Below are 13,821 nucleotides of genomic sequence, written 5' to 3'. Positions count from 1 at the left end.
TCAGGTGTCCTGTCTCTGCTTCCTCCCGGCTTCCCCTCCTCCCTGGCAGAGCATGAAGCTCACAAAGTCCTTGGCCAAACCAAAACATCCTTGTTATCATCTCTGTTCCCAGGCCGAAAATCAAAACACTGCACTGCACCAGCTACCAAGAAGGAGAAAAATGACTGCTACTGCTGAACCCAGGACAAGTGTGTTTATTTAGATATGTGATATTCTAATGGAAGTCATGCGAATAAATCTCTGAATCTTGAAAAGTAAGACACTGAATAAAGGTATGTGAAGCTTTTATTCATAATAGTACCATAGTTGTTATGATGGATAAATGGCTTCAACTTTTTGACCTAAAGTTACTGTGTCCCTTTTGTACAGAAGAAAAAATTACTTTTTTTTTTTTCCTTCTTCTAAAGAGTGGGATGCTAAATTTACCAGGAATGTTTCTTTGGATAGTGCAAATAATGCTATTATTATATAATTCCATTTAAAAAAAAATAATGTGTTTGGGATTATAGTCATGTTTTATATTTAAATTTGTAATTTATACAGGGCTTAGAATCTGGCATCTTGTTTAAATCAGACCACTGTTTTTCATTATAAATCTAACAACTTTGAAGACAAAGATGAAAATAATGGCAAACCAATAATCCTGTGAAGATACAAGAAAGCATTACTCTGTCAAGACTTCTCTTTTAAAATAATAGCAATCTGTGACTCCTGTTAAATAAATAGCTAGTAGTGAGGAAAGGTGGGGTGGTTTGTCTTTTTTTTTTTCTAAATATTTGGAATGGTCTCTTATAATTCTTTGGCTGCCCGTGTTTTTCTGTGAAATAGCTCAACTTAGCAAAGAATCTGCTGGACATTACTTTATCATACTGTATCAAATTCCTTTTCCTGATATCCCATTCTCTGAATAACCTCAGTAATATTGAATGTGCAACAGCTGAGGTATTTCTTTCGGCATCGTACTACTTGATATTGAGCACTGTTTGTGACTTGGATGTTTTAGATATTGAGACACAGTCCTCAAAAGGAATGAGGCTAATACCTTTTCTGCATATAGGTCTAATTAAACTATATATTACTTGAGCAATACTTTCCATTTGTACCATTTCCTTAAAGACAACTCAGCTGATATTATCCATCTCCTTATACCTACAACAGGTTTTTGCTATTACTTTACACCACCATCCATACAAAAGCAAATTACAACTATCCCCAAAGGCATAGAAAACATAAAAGTAGTAGGCACATTTTCAAATATATTGACTCTGACTTTTTCTAGTATTTCCCTTTGGCTAGCAAAAGTCCTATTGGTGCGGTTGCAGAAACCTCTGTAGTTTTCAGTGTGTGAAACAGTTTACTTCTAATTCATTTATGTGTCTTTATTCCCTTCTCATTTGAAATCTCCTACGTATTTTTACCTTTTGCTAGAATAAGAGGGAGCAAATTAAACTTACTGTAGAAGTGTTTATTTTCCTCCCATAGCAATAAATACGGCCTCAGGTGAGTCACTGAGGTACAGGTTCCCAGACTATAGTTCTCTTAATTATGTAACATTAACCTTGGCCAAGGTGTCTTTCCAAAACCAAAACACAAATTTCATGGCAATAAGTCTTGATTAAAGATACACAGTGAAATAATACTTTATACCCATGTCTCTTGCATCTCAGAAGTTGAGCTCTGTAAGGAAATTATTTTAGCTGATTTCATCTTTTAAAACTGAATTTTAATAAATGATTAGAGTACAAGAATATTTCTGGGAATATTAGAAAATGCTGCTAAAACATAGATTTTGAACCCAGTAACATGAACATTCAATAGAGAAATACAGTCCCAAGAATTTACTTCTTTGGCTAAGGAATTTGAAGAGTTGCGTAACTGAAAACTCATTTAACACTGACTTATTTATTCTCCCTGGGTAAAACCCATAATAGATCAATCAACAAAGGAAACGAGTAATATTCCATGTGTTCCTGACTCTGATACTGAGCAAGACAGAATCACAGTGTAAGTATATGCATACACACACACACACACACACACACACACACACACACATACACACACATACACACAGGCACACACATGAGAACACAGGAAGGAACGCTTGATTTATGATTTCCTGGTGTATTTTGCTCCTGAACTCAATTGCAAATAAGTTGAAAATGGGATAGTCTAAATCTCTAACCATTGTAAAAGACTAATCACAGGCAGCTGGTCTTTCAGGTTACAGAGATGTTTTTATATATGCAAAGCCAACAAAACCCAAAGCTGGGGTTTGTTTGTGGTGTGTGTGTGTGTTTTTTAGAAGAGTCACAATGGAGAAGGATACCTTTTGAAGAAGGCTCTTTAGGTCAGGGCTGCAATGTGCTGCTTGGTTTTGTACTACTATAAAACTGTAGGAAATTAGATCTTTAAAATAAGTTGTCTTGACATGCCCTCATTCTTGAGGGCATCATAAATCAGTTCTGTTGGATTTATTTGAATGCATTTATGCAATTCCCTTTCAGAATCATCACTGATTTAAAGTGTGCACTTTAAGATAGATATTTGTGTTGGTGCTGTTTAGTATTAATAAATTAATTATTACTTCATCACCTGTGTCTGTCTTACTTTTATATTGAAATTATGTAGATACATGAAGACATGAATCACTCGTCAGAAAAATTCTCTTGGCAAACCTGTAACACTAAGAAGAAGCTTTGGGGAATAAAAATGTGAGGAGATATAAATCACCAATATCTTGTTTCCCATGTCCCCTCTTCTGTTGTGCTTTGAGACACTACAGAAATCTTTTTACACAGTTGCCAAAGTATTCACGTTCCAAAGTGACTGTGGTTTTTAATGGAAAAACATCTCAAATATTTATTATGCTAAACAAATCTGTCAGTAAGGCTCCTTTTTCGTTATTATTTAAAATTTTATCATGTTAAAAAAAGAGTATTATATTCTAGTGAGCTTTTGCGTAAAATCTTTTGATACTAAAAATTGATTAAAGCACAAAACATTTATCGCAGTACCTAAAAAGTCATCTTCACATAAGTTCAAGAATTAGAAGTAACATATATTCTGTTTTGTCACTGCATGTCTCACCAAAAGTTTCTGGGTTCAGGTGATGTCTACTGTTTTTAAGAACAAAGAAGGATTTGCATGTGAAAAAGAAGCATTAAAAATTAAGAAAAGAAATTAACACATGAAATATATGCCTTTCCAGCAAACTTAATGCATTGATTATTATGATTAATACTAATGTGAGAAACATTCCAACCAACACAATCCAAAAGCAGCAATATCGTATAACTTTTTACAGCATAGATTAATTTTAACTGCCTCTTTGGCAACACAGAGTGTTTTCAGTATACTCCTGAATACTTTCAATAGGCTCCTTTATGATAGATTTGCTCCCCAGCATTACTGTGTATACTGCCCCACTTTGACCTCCCCATTGAAACCAGGCCCATCACCATTCCTTCCCTTTTACTCTGACTACCCTCATTCATCATTGATGTCTGTGTGTCATTTTCATGTATCTTTCATCCGTGCTTTAATCCTAAAACAGCATCCCACCCCACCAACCACCACGGCTCCCAACCTTAGCCCTCCCCACGATCAGACTTCTGTCTGCACCTATCTGCACCATACCTGTTCCATCAAGAAAAGGTGGAACAATCCTGGTAGTTTCAAGCAAAATCAAAATACTTTCTCTAAAGGGCTAGGCTGAATTCTTCTATTAAAATACAAAAATTTAAATATTTGAACATAACCAAATGATTACTTGATACACTGTACTTTTTCATCTAACCTGCATATTGCTTCACTCCACAAATTACCTAAAATATAGTGCAACTTTTTACTGTAAGTTTTGAAAAAAACTTTGTTAATATTCATTATCTTTATTGGTTTTGTTTCTACAATCCTGGGACACTTGATTCAGCATACAATCTTTGAAGCATAGTGAGGAAACAAATTAGGAAGGCATTTTCTTTGACAGTGGATGATGTTTTCTAAAAAAAATTTTATCTTGCTTGTTAAAGTAAGATGAGAAGTTTTCTGTTAACTAGGCTGGGAAGCCTTAGGGGCCACTGAAAGCTTTTTAATTGCATATTTAATTACAAGTGTGCTAGAGAGCTAGTGTTCATCTTTTCTGAAACTCATGGATCCTGACAAAATGTCAGCTTTTAAACCATTTTGTCTATTGAAATATTTTCTAAAAAGTGGGTTAAACAGAAGAAGCTTTAATTTTGGCTATTTTCACTTCAAAGGGATTTTACTGTTTTATCAGTCCTACTGTAAAACGAAGGTGAAATGACATCTTCAAAAGTAAGCATTTTCAGGTAATATCAGACCTCTTAAAGAAGAAACTTTAAAGATTCTGAGACCTCATAGCAGCCTTCCAGCATCTGAAGAGGACCTACAAGAATGCTGGAGAGAGACTCTTTATGAGGGACTGTAGCAATAGGACAAGGGGTAATGGTTTTCAACTTAAACAGGGGAAGTTCAGGATAAACATAAGGAAGAAGTTCTTTACTATGAGGATGGTGAGGCACTGGAACAGGTTGTCCAAAGAAGTGGTAAATGCTCCATCCCTGGCAGTGTTCAAGGCCAGGCTGGACAGATTCTTGGGCAACATGGTTTAGTGTGAGATGTCCCTGCCCATGGCAGGGGGATTGAAACTAGATGATCTTAAGGTCCTTTCCAAGCCTGTGCATTCTGTGATTATGTCTCGCTACTACAGGTACAGAGTTTGTGAAAGCAAACCTTCAACCAGTTTATCCAGCAGCCAGTGGCTGGGGCTGAACAGAAATAAATTCATAAATATTTCCTTTATATTATGGGTAGAACAATGTCAACAGCACTGCTTGCAATTTTCAGGGTTCCCAGCATTTGCTCTAAACCTGGACAAAACTTGACAAGCCAGTATGTCTTGTGCCCAGTGCTCAGCCACACTGCATTTACTGAAAAAGTTGCCTGACAGAAGTTTGCTTGAAATTTAGGTTGCTTCAGAAATTTCTAGCTTCCCCTGAGGTAATTTAATGGATAAAGGAGGGCAGCCCCAATGAAAGCTGACAGCATTTCAACTCCCAGCATTGCAGGTATGAATACACATTAGTTATGGCTGGATAAAAATGCTTCTAAAACTTAGGTTAAAACAGTAAAGTAAGCTGCTGATTTTTTAATGAAACAGAGTATTTGAATAAGTATAGTCTTTCAAAGGAAGAATTGAAAGCTTTTTTTGTTGTTTTACATGACAAGCCCTGTTTTCGAGGTAGTTTACATTAAATAAAAAGTTTGAATTACGTGGAAGATAGTTAATTAAAAGTGTGATTTTGTACACTGAAAAAATATACTCTGAAAGATAAATTACATATTATATTAGACAGTTCTAAGTGAGGAGAAAAGTTTGAATTACGTGGAAGATAGTTAATTAAAAGTGTGATTTTGTACACTGAAAAAATATACTCTGAAAGATATACTTAAATTACATATTATATTAGACAGTTCTAAGTGAGGAGAATGTGCAAGTATCTTTTGTTACACACAAAATAGAAATCCACCAAACTTGACGTGATGTATTAGTTGTCACAAAGCTTTATAAGAACATGAAAGTGCTAATGCGTTGCTGTCCTTATTTCACCTTCACTCAATAGCACAGGCAGAGACTTGAGGTTCCCTGAAGTATGTCTACTCAGATAACTTCATCTGTGCCCTAGATGACTAGTAAAATCCAGCAAGTAACACCCACACCTTGGATTAACACCAGAACTGGATTTTTTCTATGTTCTGAGTGAACCACTTCATGATGTGATTTATACTTTTTGATAGCCTATGTCTTTGATGATACAACATAGCAAATATATTTGAAACATAGGAAATAAAGTTTGTTAGAAATAATATGATTTCAGGAAATAGGTTTGACTGTGTTCTGATGACAGGCTGGGTACACCACAAAATGACCACATGCTGGCTGTATAATATGCACAGTTTACTGAGCAAGAACCTTAAAGCCAGTAAGCACACTGAAGCAAGCACACTAATGGGAATTTGGTGAGTATTTCTATATATATACTGAATACGTATAATAAAGCAAATCAGGACTATAGGTGTATAATTAAAGTACTGACGAAAGTTAGGAATTCAGTAAATCATTACTGTATAGACAGAAAGGGATTAAGAAGAAATACATCACCAATTATCACTGAACCATCATCCAGGCCCACGCTTCCAGCTGTGAAGCCCGGTTGCAGCCAATACCAGGAGTCTCAGGTAACTGGGAAAACTCCTATGCGGTGCGTTCACCGAGGCTTCTCTCATGGCCACAAGAGGGTCCCACTTTTATACCCTTATCAAAACAACCAGCTTTATGCCAGATCTCCAATTGTTTACTTGTGGGACCATGCAGTTTCTCATGATCTCACCATTGCCCACGTTGAGAGCATTGGCCAGGAGCCCCAGTACAGCCAAATATGAAGGTCATAGAACAGATGCACACCTATGTTTTCCTGCCTCTTTTCGACAAACAGTCATGATAAACATACATACTCTACTGAATACATTGTGACAAAATGAGAATTCATTATGCCTGTCGGTCATGAGAGGGAACCAGCTCTCAGCTAGGTTCCCATCCATTACGTTATCACACAATCCTAGCTCTTATAAAGCACTCTTATTTTATTTCTGTCATCCACTATTAATTATCAACATTATTCAAAATGCAATCCTATTAAAAATATTTCTGCATTACATGCGAACTCTTAAATGTTGGTCTTTGATAGTAATGGTATTTCTAATTATCTCCTGGTCTGCAACTACACAGTTTATTTGTTTGCTTACTTATTTGTTTGTTTATAGAAGGAGAAGGTCTTTAATATGTGTTTAAACACTATCTCCAGCAGTTGAGACTAAGGAATTTGTTCAGACTTCACTACAGAAAAGAGGTAACTAACTCCGGTTGGTAGATATGTTCATACATTAACCAGTGTGACATTTCTACTAATATTAAGTGCAAGAACAGTATTCATGTTTTAAATCATGACTTACAGAAGCTGAAGTTACAGATTTGACAATTTTATGGAATTAGGGTGGCTTCATTCATACTTTTTCTTACAGAATCAGAGTTGTATGCATTCATTCATTCTTCTTCCACTCTTAAGATTCATGTAAGTAGCATTGTGTAATGTTTAGTCTTGTCATTTGCTACACAAACCTTTAAGACACAGGTGGGAAGTGAGATAATAACCTTTATCATCAGTACTCCAGTAATGGATGTTCAGTTCTCTGTTTCCACATCAAAACCAAACAGAACTGACTGGTAATCTGTGTCTGGCATAGATAGATCCCTCCTTTCCTGAGGGAAAGCTGGCTGATTTAGTCTAAATCGTGTTAAAAAGACATGGTGTGGCCTGGCAAGAAAACTTCTTTGAAGTAGTAGCTGATGGCTATGACTGCAGCTTCTGCTGAAACCACCTTCCAGTGAGTCTTAAGGTTGGAGACAGTCCTAAACATTTACTAGATCATTATTGACCTTGCATGCACAAATAAACATGACAGCTGAAAAAAAAAAAAGAAGTGGGCATAATATCTTTCCGTCCTCTCTCATGTTGCCAGGCAAAGTTAAGCTTCTGTAATAGATGACCATTTTAATTACATGTTTGCGTACGTGGGAATCATTATATACTAGATATTACCCAAAGGTGAATTGGAAGAATGCCCCGGTGATTATGTTTGGCTTACAGATGACTTGAGAGAGTGCAAAGAAAATTGTCTTAGTGGTCTTCCAATCTAGGGACAAACAGTACATCTACTGAAAACTCATTTTCAAAAATCCCCATACAGTAGAGCATCATTCATTGAAAAGGCAAGTGCAATAAAGTTGACGCTATCATCTGGCCCTATCCTTTTCATTAAAAGCTGTAGTGAATGAATTATCCCACAAAGGAAAGATCCACTGGGTATTTTGTTGCACTGCAGCAGCAGATTTAGGAATCAGATTCACTGTCTTTATCTCAAATATTTTTACTCTAGATGGACATTTTAAAGGTGATTAATGGGGAATGAGATACAGTTGAAAGCACTATGAATAAATGATAATGTTTTGCTCATTTCATATTAGTTTCACATTCTTAAGCTTCTTAGTAATGAAATTAGTTAATATATCTCTGCAGGTATGCTTGGTTCATAAAATAAGATGGAGCAGGCTTAAAAAGCAATCTGGCTGCTCTCCATACTGGCTAGGACTACTGACATATTTTATCCAGTGCTACAACATTCAGTTTTACTAGTGACAGATGGACAAAACACCGTCCTTAATACAAACCACTCTGCTTTCAAAAGGCCTTGCTTATTTCCGAGATAAAAACTCACAGAAGGTTAAAAAATCAGCTTAAAGTATTGACTAAAGCTTTTCTAAGGCTTCCCCAAATAAGTCCTCTTTAATTTAGAAAGAAATATTGTCTTAACATCAAATGAGATGTTCAGACAAAATCTTTGCAATATCTTCCGTGGGTTGTTCATTGAATTTAAGAGTACCCTAATTACACATGTTGCTTTTATAATAGGAAAGGCGCACCTCCTTCAAACTATTAAACAGGCTGAGCATCAGTGCTTCCTATTTTGAATTTTTAAAACTGTTCTGGATTAAACAGGTGATGCTGTTTTCCTGCTGGGTCACAAGAGAGATGAGGTCTTGCAATATCTTTTATTTTTAATTTTCTGTTTCTCAAGAGCTTATGGAGTATGCTTCTAGTTTTAGGAGGCTTTAGGGGAGAGGTAGGTGCCTTTGAGTGCCTGCCCATTGCTCAGAGAACAATATCTTAACATTAGCAAATAAAAGACACTAAACTCATTTGTAGATGGAAATAATCTGCAGAGAATTAAAGGATATCAAAAGTATGTTAAGAGAAAAATGAAGAAGCGTACTTCTATAAGATATTTAGACATATGGAAAGAGATCTGAAATTAAATATGGAAGCCAAGGAAAATCTAAAAGAATTCAGGACAGGAGGTGAAACAAGGTAGTATATGTCACTTCACTGCATTTTCAAACAAAGATTTGGATTCTCAATTACAATTTCTATAATTTTCATTTATTTTCTGACAGCACCCAGTTTTTACCTCACAAAGAGAAAGGCAGTCTGCTTCACAGGAACTGCAAGAACTTGGGAAGAGTGGGAAGCTTTTCCTTTTCCAGGAACAGATGATTGTCTGCATCTAACAAAGCGCCTGCTCTATTCAGTGTTTTCTATAAAGTTCCCATTTTGAACAGAATGACAGCTTGTGGTATGAAAGGCAGCAGTATTCCCAAAGTCAAGAACTCAGCAGGAGTCCTGCCAGGTAAGACACTATCAAGTAGTTGATCACAAGTCAGTAAGTGACAGGCTGCTTTGCACAAAGAGCCTAGCGTTATCTTTTTACAGAAAGCAGATCTTGAGTCAACAGGAGCTCAGCAGTATAATCCCACTTCTCCCATTACCTGACTCATTAGAATTGCTAGACAAACGATAGCAAGCTGGACACGTATGTTTATGTGTGTGCATAGCTTTGTGTGTATGTGTGTGAGTAGGTATCTCTATATATAGACCAGTGCAGTGCTTCAGGACATGCTGCAACTTGACTTTTTTCAAAGTCACTTCCTTGATATGAAAGAGGCTGTTTGTAATCTCAGTGATCTTGTTGTCTAACCATGTCCTCTATATGCCAAAATCACTTCTGAATTCAGCAGGTATCTACAAGGAGGAACTCAGAGAAGCTAGTGATTTGCTTTTCTTAATCAGTGTAGAGTTTTGCCAGTGCTGGATTCCTAGCACCTTTGGGACAACAATGTGCAAGCTGCATGGCTCGGTTGATGCACTGGAGGGAAGGAATGACATCCAGAGGGACCTTGCCATGATTGTGAGGTGGGCTTATGTCAACCTGATGAAGTTTAACCATGACAAGTGCAAGGTCCTGCACCTGGGTCGGAGCAATCCAGGCACAGCTGCAGGTTGGACAAGGAAGAGAGAAGGATTTGGGGGTGTTGGTTGATGAGAAAATGAACATGAGCCGGCAGTGTGCGCTTGCAGCCCAGAAAGCCAACCGTATCCTGGGCTGCATCAAAAGGAGCGTGACCAGCAGGTCAAAGGAGATGATCCTGCCCCCCTACTCTGCTCTTGTGAGACCTCACCTGGAGTATTGTGTGCAGTTCTGGTGTCCTCAACATAAAAAGGACATGGAACTGTTGGAACAAGTCCAGAGGAGGGCCACAGGGATGATCAGGGGACTGGAGCACCTCCCGTACGAAGACAGGCTGAGAAAGTTGGGTCTGTTCAGCCTGGAGAAGAGAAGGCTGCATGGAGACCTCATAGCAGCCTTCCAGTATCTGAAGGGGGCCTATAGGGATGCCAGGGAGGGACTCTTCATTAGAGACTGTAGTGACAGGACAAGGGGTAACAGGTTCAAACTTAAACAGGGGAAGTTTAGATTGGATATGAGGAAGAAGTTCTTTACTGTAAGGGTGGTGAGGCACTGGAATGGGTTGCCCATGGAGTTTGTGAATGCTCCATCCCTGTTAGTGTTCAAGACCAGGCTGGATGAAGCCTTGGGTGAGATGGTTTAGTGTGAGGTGTCTGTGCCCACGGCAGGGGGGGTGGATCTTGATGATCTTAAGGTGCTTTCCGACCCTAACTATTCTATGATTCTATGATTCTAATTGAGTTTTAACTCATTTTGCATCTTTCCTATTTAATTAAAAGAGAAGCTACCTGAGGCACCACAGTAAACAATTTGAAAAATGTAAATACTTTATTAAAGTTTATTAAAGTTGCTACGTTTGCAGTTGGAGTAAAGTATTGATTCTTTGCAGTGTCATGTTCCTTTCTTCCTTCCAACCCTCTGGAGGTCTTAATTTTTTTCATGACATGTCTAACTTTCAAATTTATCAGTCTTTTTCAGCTGTACAATCCCATTTTGATGATGCAGTCTTGGAAAAGTAGTTATATTTCCTTTGCACTCAGCAATTATACTCTTTGCTTAATGGATATTATGTAAAATAGAGACAGGACTTTGTAATAGATTATTTTATCTGATGTGTTACTATTTAAAAACAGGAAAAATAGTTTTAAACCTTAGGAAAGTGTTGGGTTAATAGACAAAACCTGATACTTATGGTAGCAGTCTAATGACTGTAATTTGGCCAGTATGGGCCCTAAATGCATGAGGATTGCACTTAGATATAATATGAAAGATAACTGTCATATGCATTGATTGCTTTAATCCAAATCTAAATCATTTAAGATGTGAATCATTTAAGATTGTTTTATTCATCTTTCACTTGCAAACTCTCTCTCCTTGTTTCTCATAGTGTGACATTCCAAATAATTAGATCAAAATTATGTATGTATACACATTTCCCCAAACAGTATATACTAATTATTCATTTGAGGGCAGATAGTTTGTGGAAGGTTTCTTGTTGAAGAAGTAGATGCTTACTATGAAAAATAAATGCTGTCTATGTTTGTAGGAAATTCCAAACCAGCATCTAAAGCTTTGGGACTCCTGTTTCTCTTCCTTATCAGCCAAAACCAGCCACAGATAGTTCATGACCCCTTGATTGGCCTCAGTGATCAAGAAGAGACTACACAAAGGAACTCTCAACCTCAAACATACTAGCTGTGTAAGTGCTTGACCTCTGAATGTAGTTAAAAGGAAAATACCTTCCCCCTTTTCTGCTGTGACTGAAATTTCTGGAGCAAATAATGCCCAAGTAGTTTAGCTGGGCTAATTAAGGACAATGTAAAGGAACACTTTATTAATTTTAATTAATAAAGCAAACGGATAATAATAGTGCTACATTAATAATAATGTAGCACTACATGGGGTACTGAATCACACTATGAAATACTACATTCAGGACTTTGATCCTGACTGAGACTTCATACAGAGAGCAAAAAAAAATAAAAATAGTTGTACTTTGAAAAGGAATAAAAGTGATTGCTTATGCAAAACAAGTCTATAAAATTTGCAAGTGACAGGTCTAGAAGTTGTGGTATATTTAGTAGCAAATTGATAGTGATGTGGTCTTCAGACTTCTTTGAATGCAATCACTTTACCTGCTTCTTTCCACTCTCAGTTGACTCCAAACATGCATCTAATCCATTTATATCATAATTAATCCTGGCCTTCCTTTAACTGCTTCTCTTTTCTACTTGACATCCTCTGACTCCCACAAATTTATGTTAAGATGCATCAGAAAATAATATTTTTATTGTAAAAGAGACCACACTAATCTTCATATGAACAAGTCCATGGGAAACAGCATTTGGGATCATGTTTTTTACCTTAGATAAACCAGAGAGTCATAAAATGGTAGAATGGTTTGGGTTGGAAGGAGCTTTTAAAGATCATCTAGTACAAATCCCCCACGATGGATAAGGACACCTTCCACTAGCTCAGGATTCTCAAAGCCCCGTCCAACCTGACTCTGAATACTTCCAGTGATGATGCACTCACAACTTCTTAGGGCAACCTGTTCTAGTGTCTCATCAACCTTATTGTAAAAAAATTCTTCCATATATCAAATCTAAAACTACTGTCTTTCAGTTTAAAGCCATTGCCTCTCAGGCTTTGGTAAAATGTCTCTTTCTTTTTTGTAAGCCCCCTTTAGGTATTGAAAGGCTACAATAAGGTCTCGCCGGAGCCTTCTCTTTTCTAGGCTGAACAAGGCTAACTGTCTCAGTCTTTCTTCAAAGGAGAGGTTCTCCAGCCCTCTGACCATCTTCATGGCCCTCCTCTGGACTTGTCTCAACAGGTCCACATCCTTCTTATGTTGAGGGCCCCAGGGCTGAACACAGTCTTCCATGTGAGATCTCATGAGAGTGGACTACAGGGAAAATTAAAGGGAACATCATGATATTCCTAAAACTATTTCAATGTCAGGTGTCATATCTATAAAATAAAATTGGGCCATAACTGACAGCCAAACAAAGAGCTTATATACAATTACTTGTGCAGGGTTTTTATTTTTATTTTATTTTTTATTTCTTTTATTTTTAACACATCAGCAAATGGATCTGAGAAGAAACACAGAATGGGGTTCTAAGCTTTCCCATCAATGTCGTTTGGATACTGTCTACACTGTCAACAGTTTTACGCACTTATTATTTTAGACAAACGGCTCTTTTAGATTCCTGGCATCATAGCAGTCCCTTTTGACAAAAGGACAGGGTTCTCATCAGATACTCCCTGCTGATGCAAAGACTACTCCAGGAATGAAAATGTGTAGATTTCAATTCTATTAAGACCATTAGAAAAAACATAGGTTCTATCAACTGCTCAACTGCTGTATTTCTGAATAGTATTTCTGAGCACAACCGTACTTCAGAGACCTAGACGGAAGGATTTCTACTTCGTACATCCCAGACGCCCCCACACAGAAGATACTTGTCCAGATATCCATCCATCTCTCTCAAGGTTTTCAACAGAAACCTTAGATAGAAGAAAAGGTTGCAGAAGTGGGTCTTTTTGACTCATCTAAAATCTTTCAGAATTTAAATCTAGGTGGTCAAAAATTCTTTGACCATAAGGGCAAAGGCAGTCTCTGCACTGAAAGTTACTTTAAAACATTAAGATAAATAAGGTAATTGTGGATGTTTAGACTGGCTACCAGATCCACTGATAACTCTGAGAAAACCATGCTAACTAGAAAATGATTACAGGCTTCTGGGATGTCTGTGAATAAAAATCACCTGGTTTTAAATCTTATTTTAAGAGCATTTAAATTCAGTACTTACTTATCTATTCCTATATCTGTAACCTTTATTTGAAATCTTAATTTTATATCTTCTATACTGT

The sequence above is a fragment of the Pezoporus flaviventris genome, unplaced genomic scaffold (assembly GCF_033815535.1).
Source record: "Pezoporus flaviventris isolate CSIRO_AGI_PZ_B2104156 unplaced genomic scaffold, CSIRO_AGI_Pfla_v1 ptg000003l, whole genome shotgun sequence".
NCBI lineage: Eukaryota > Metazoa > Chordata > Aves > Psittaciformes > Psittacidae > Pezoporus > Pezoporus flaviventris.
The sequence above is the reverse complement of the archived record's forward strand: the minus strand, read 5'-3'. Positions refer to the sequence as shown.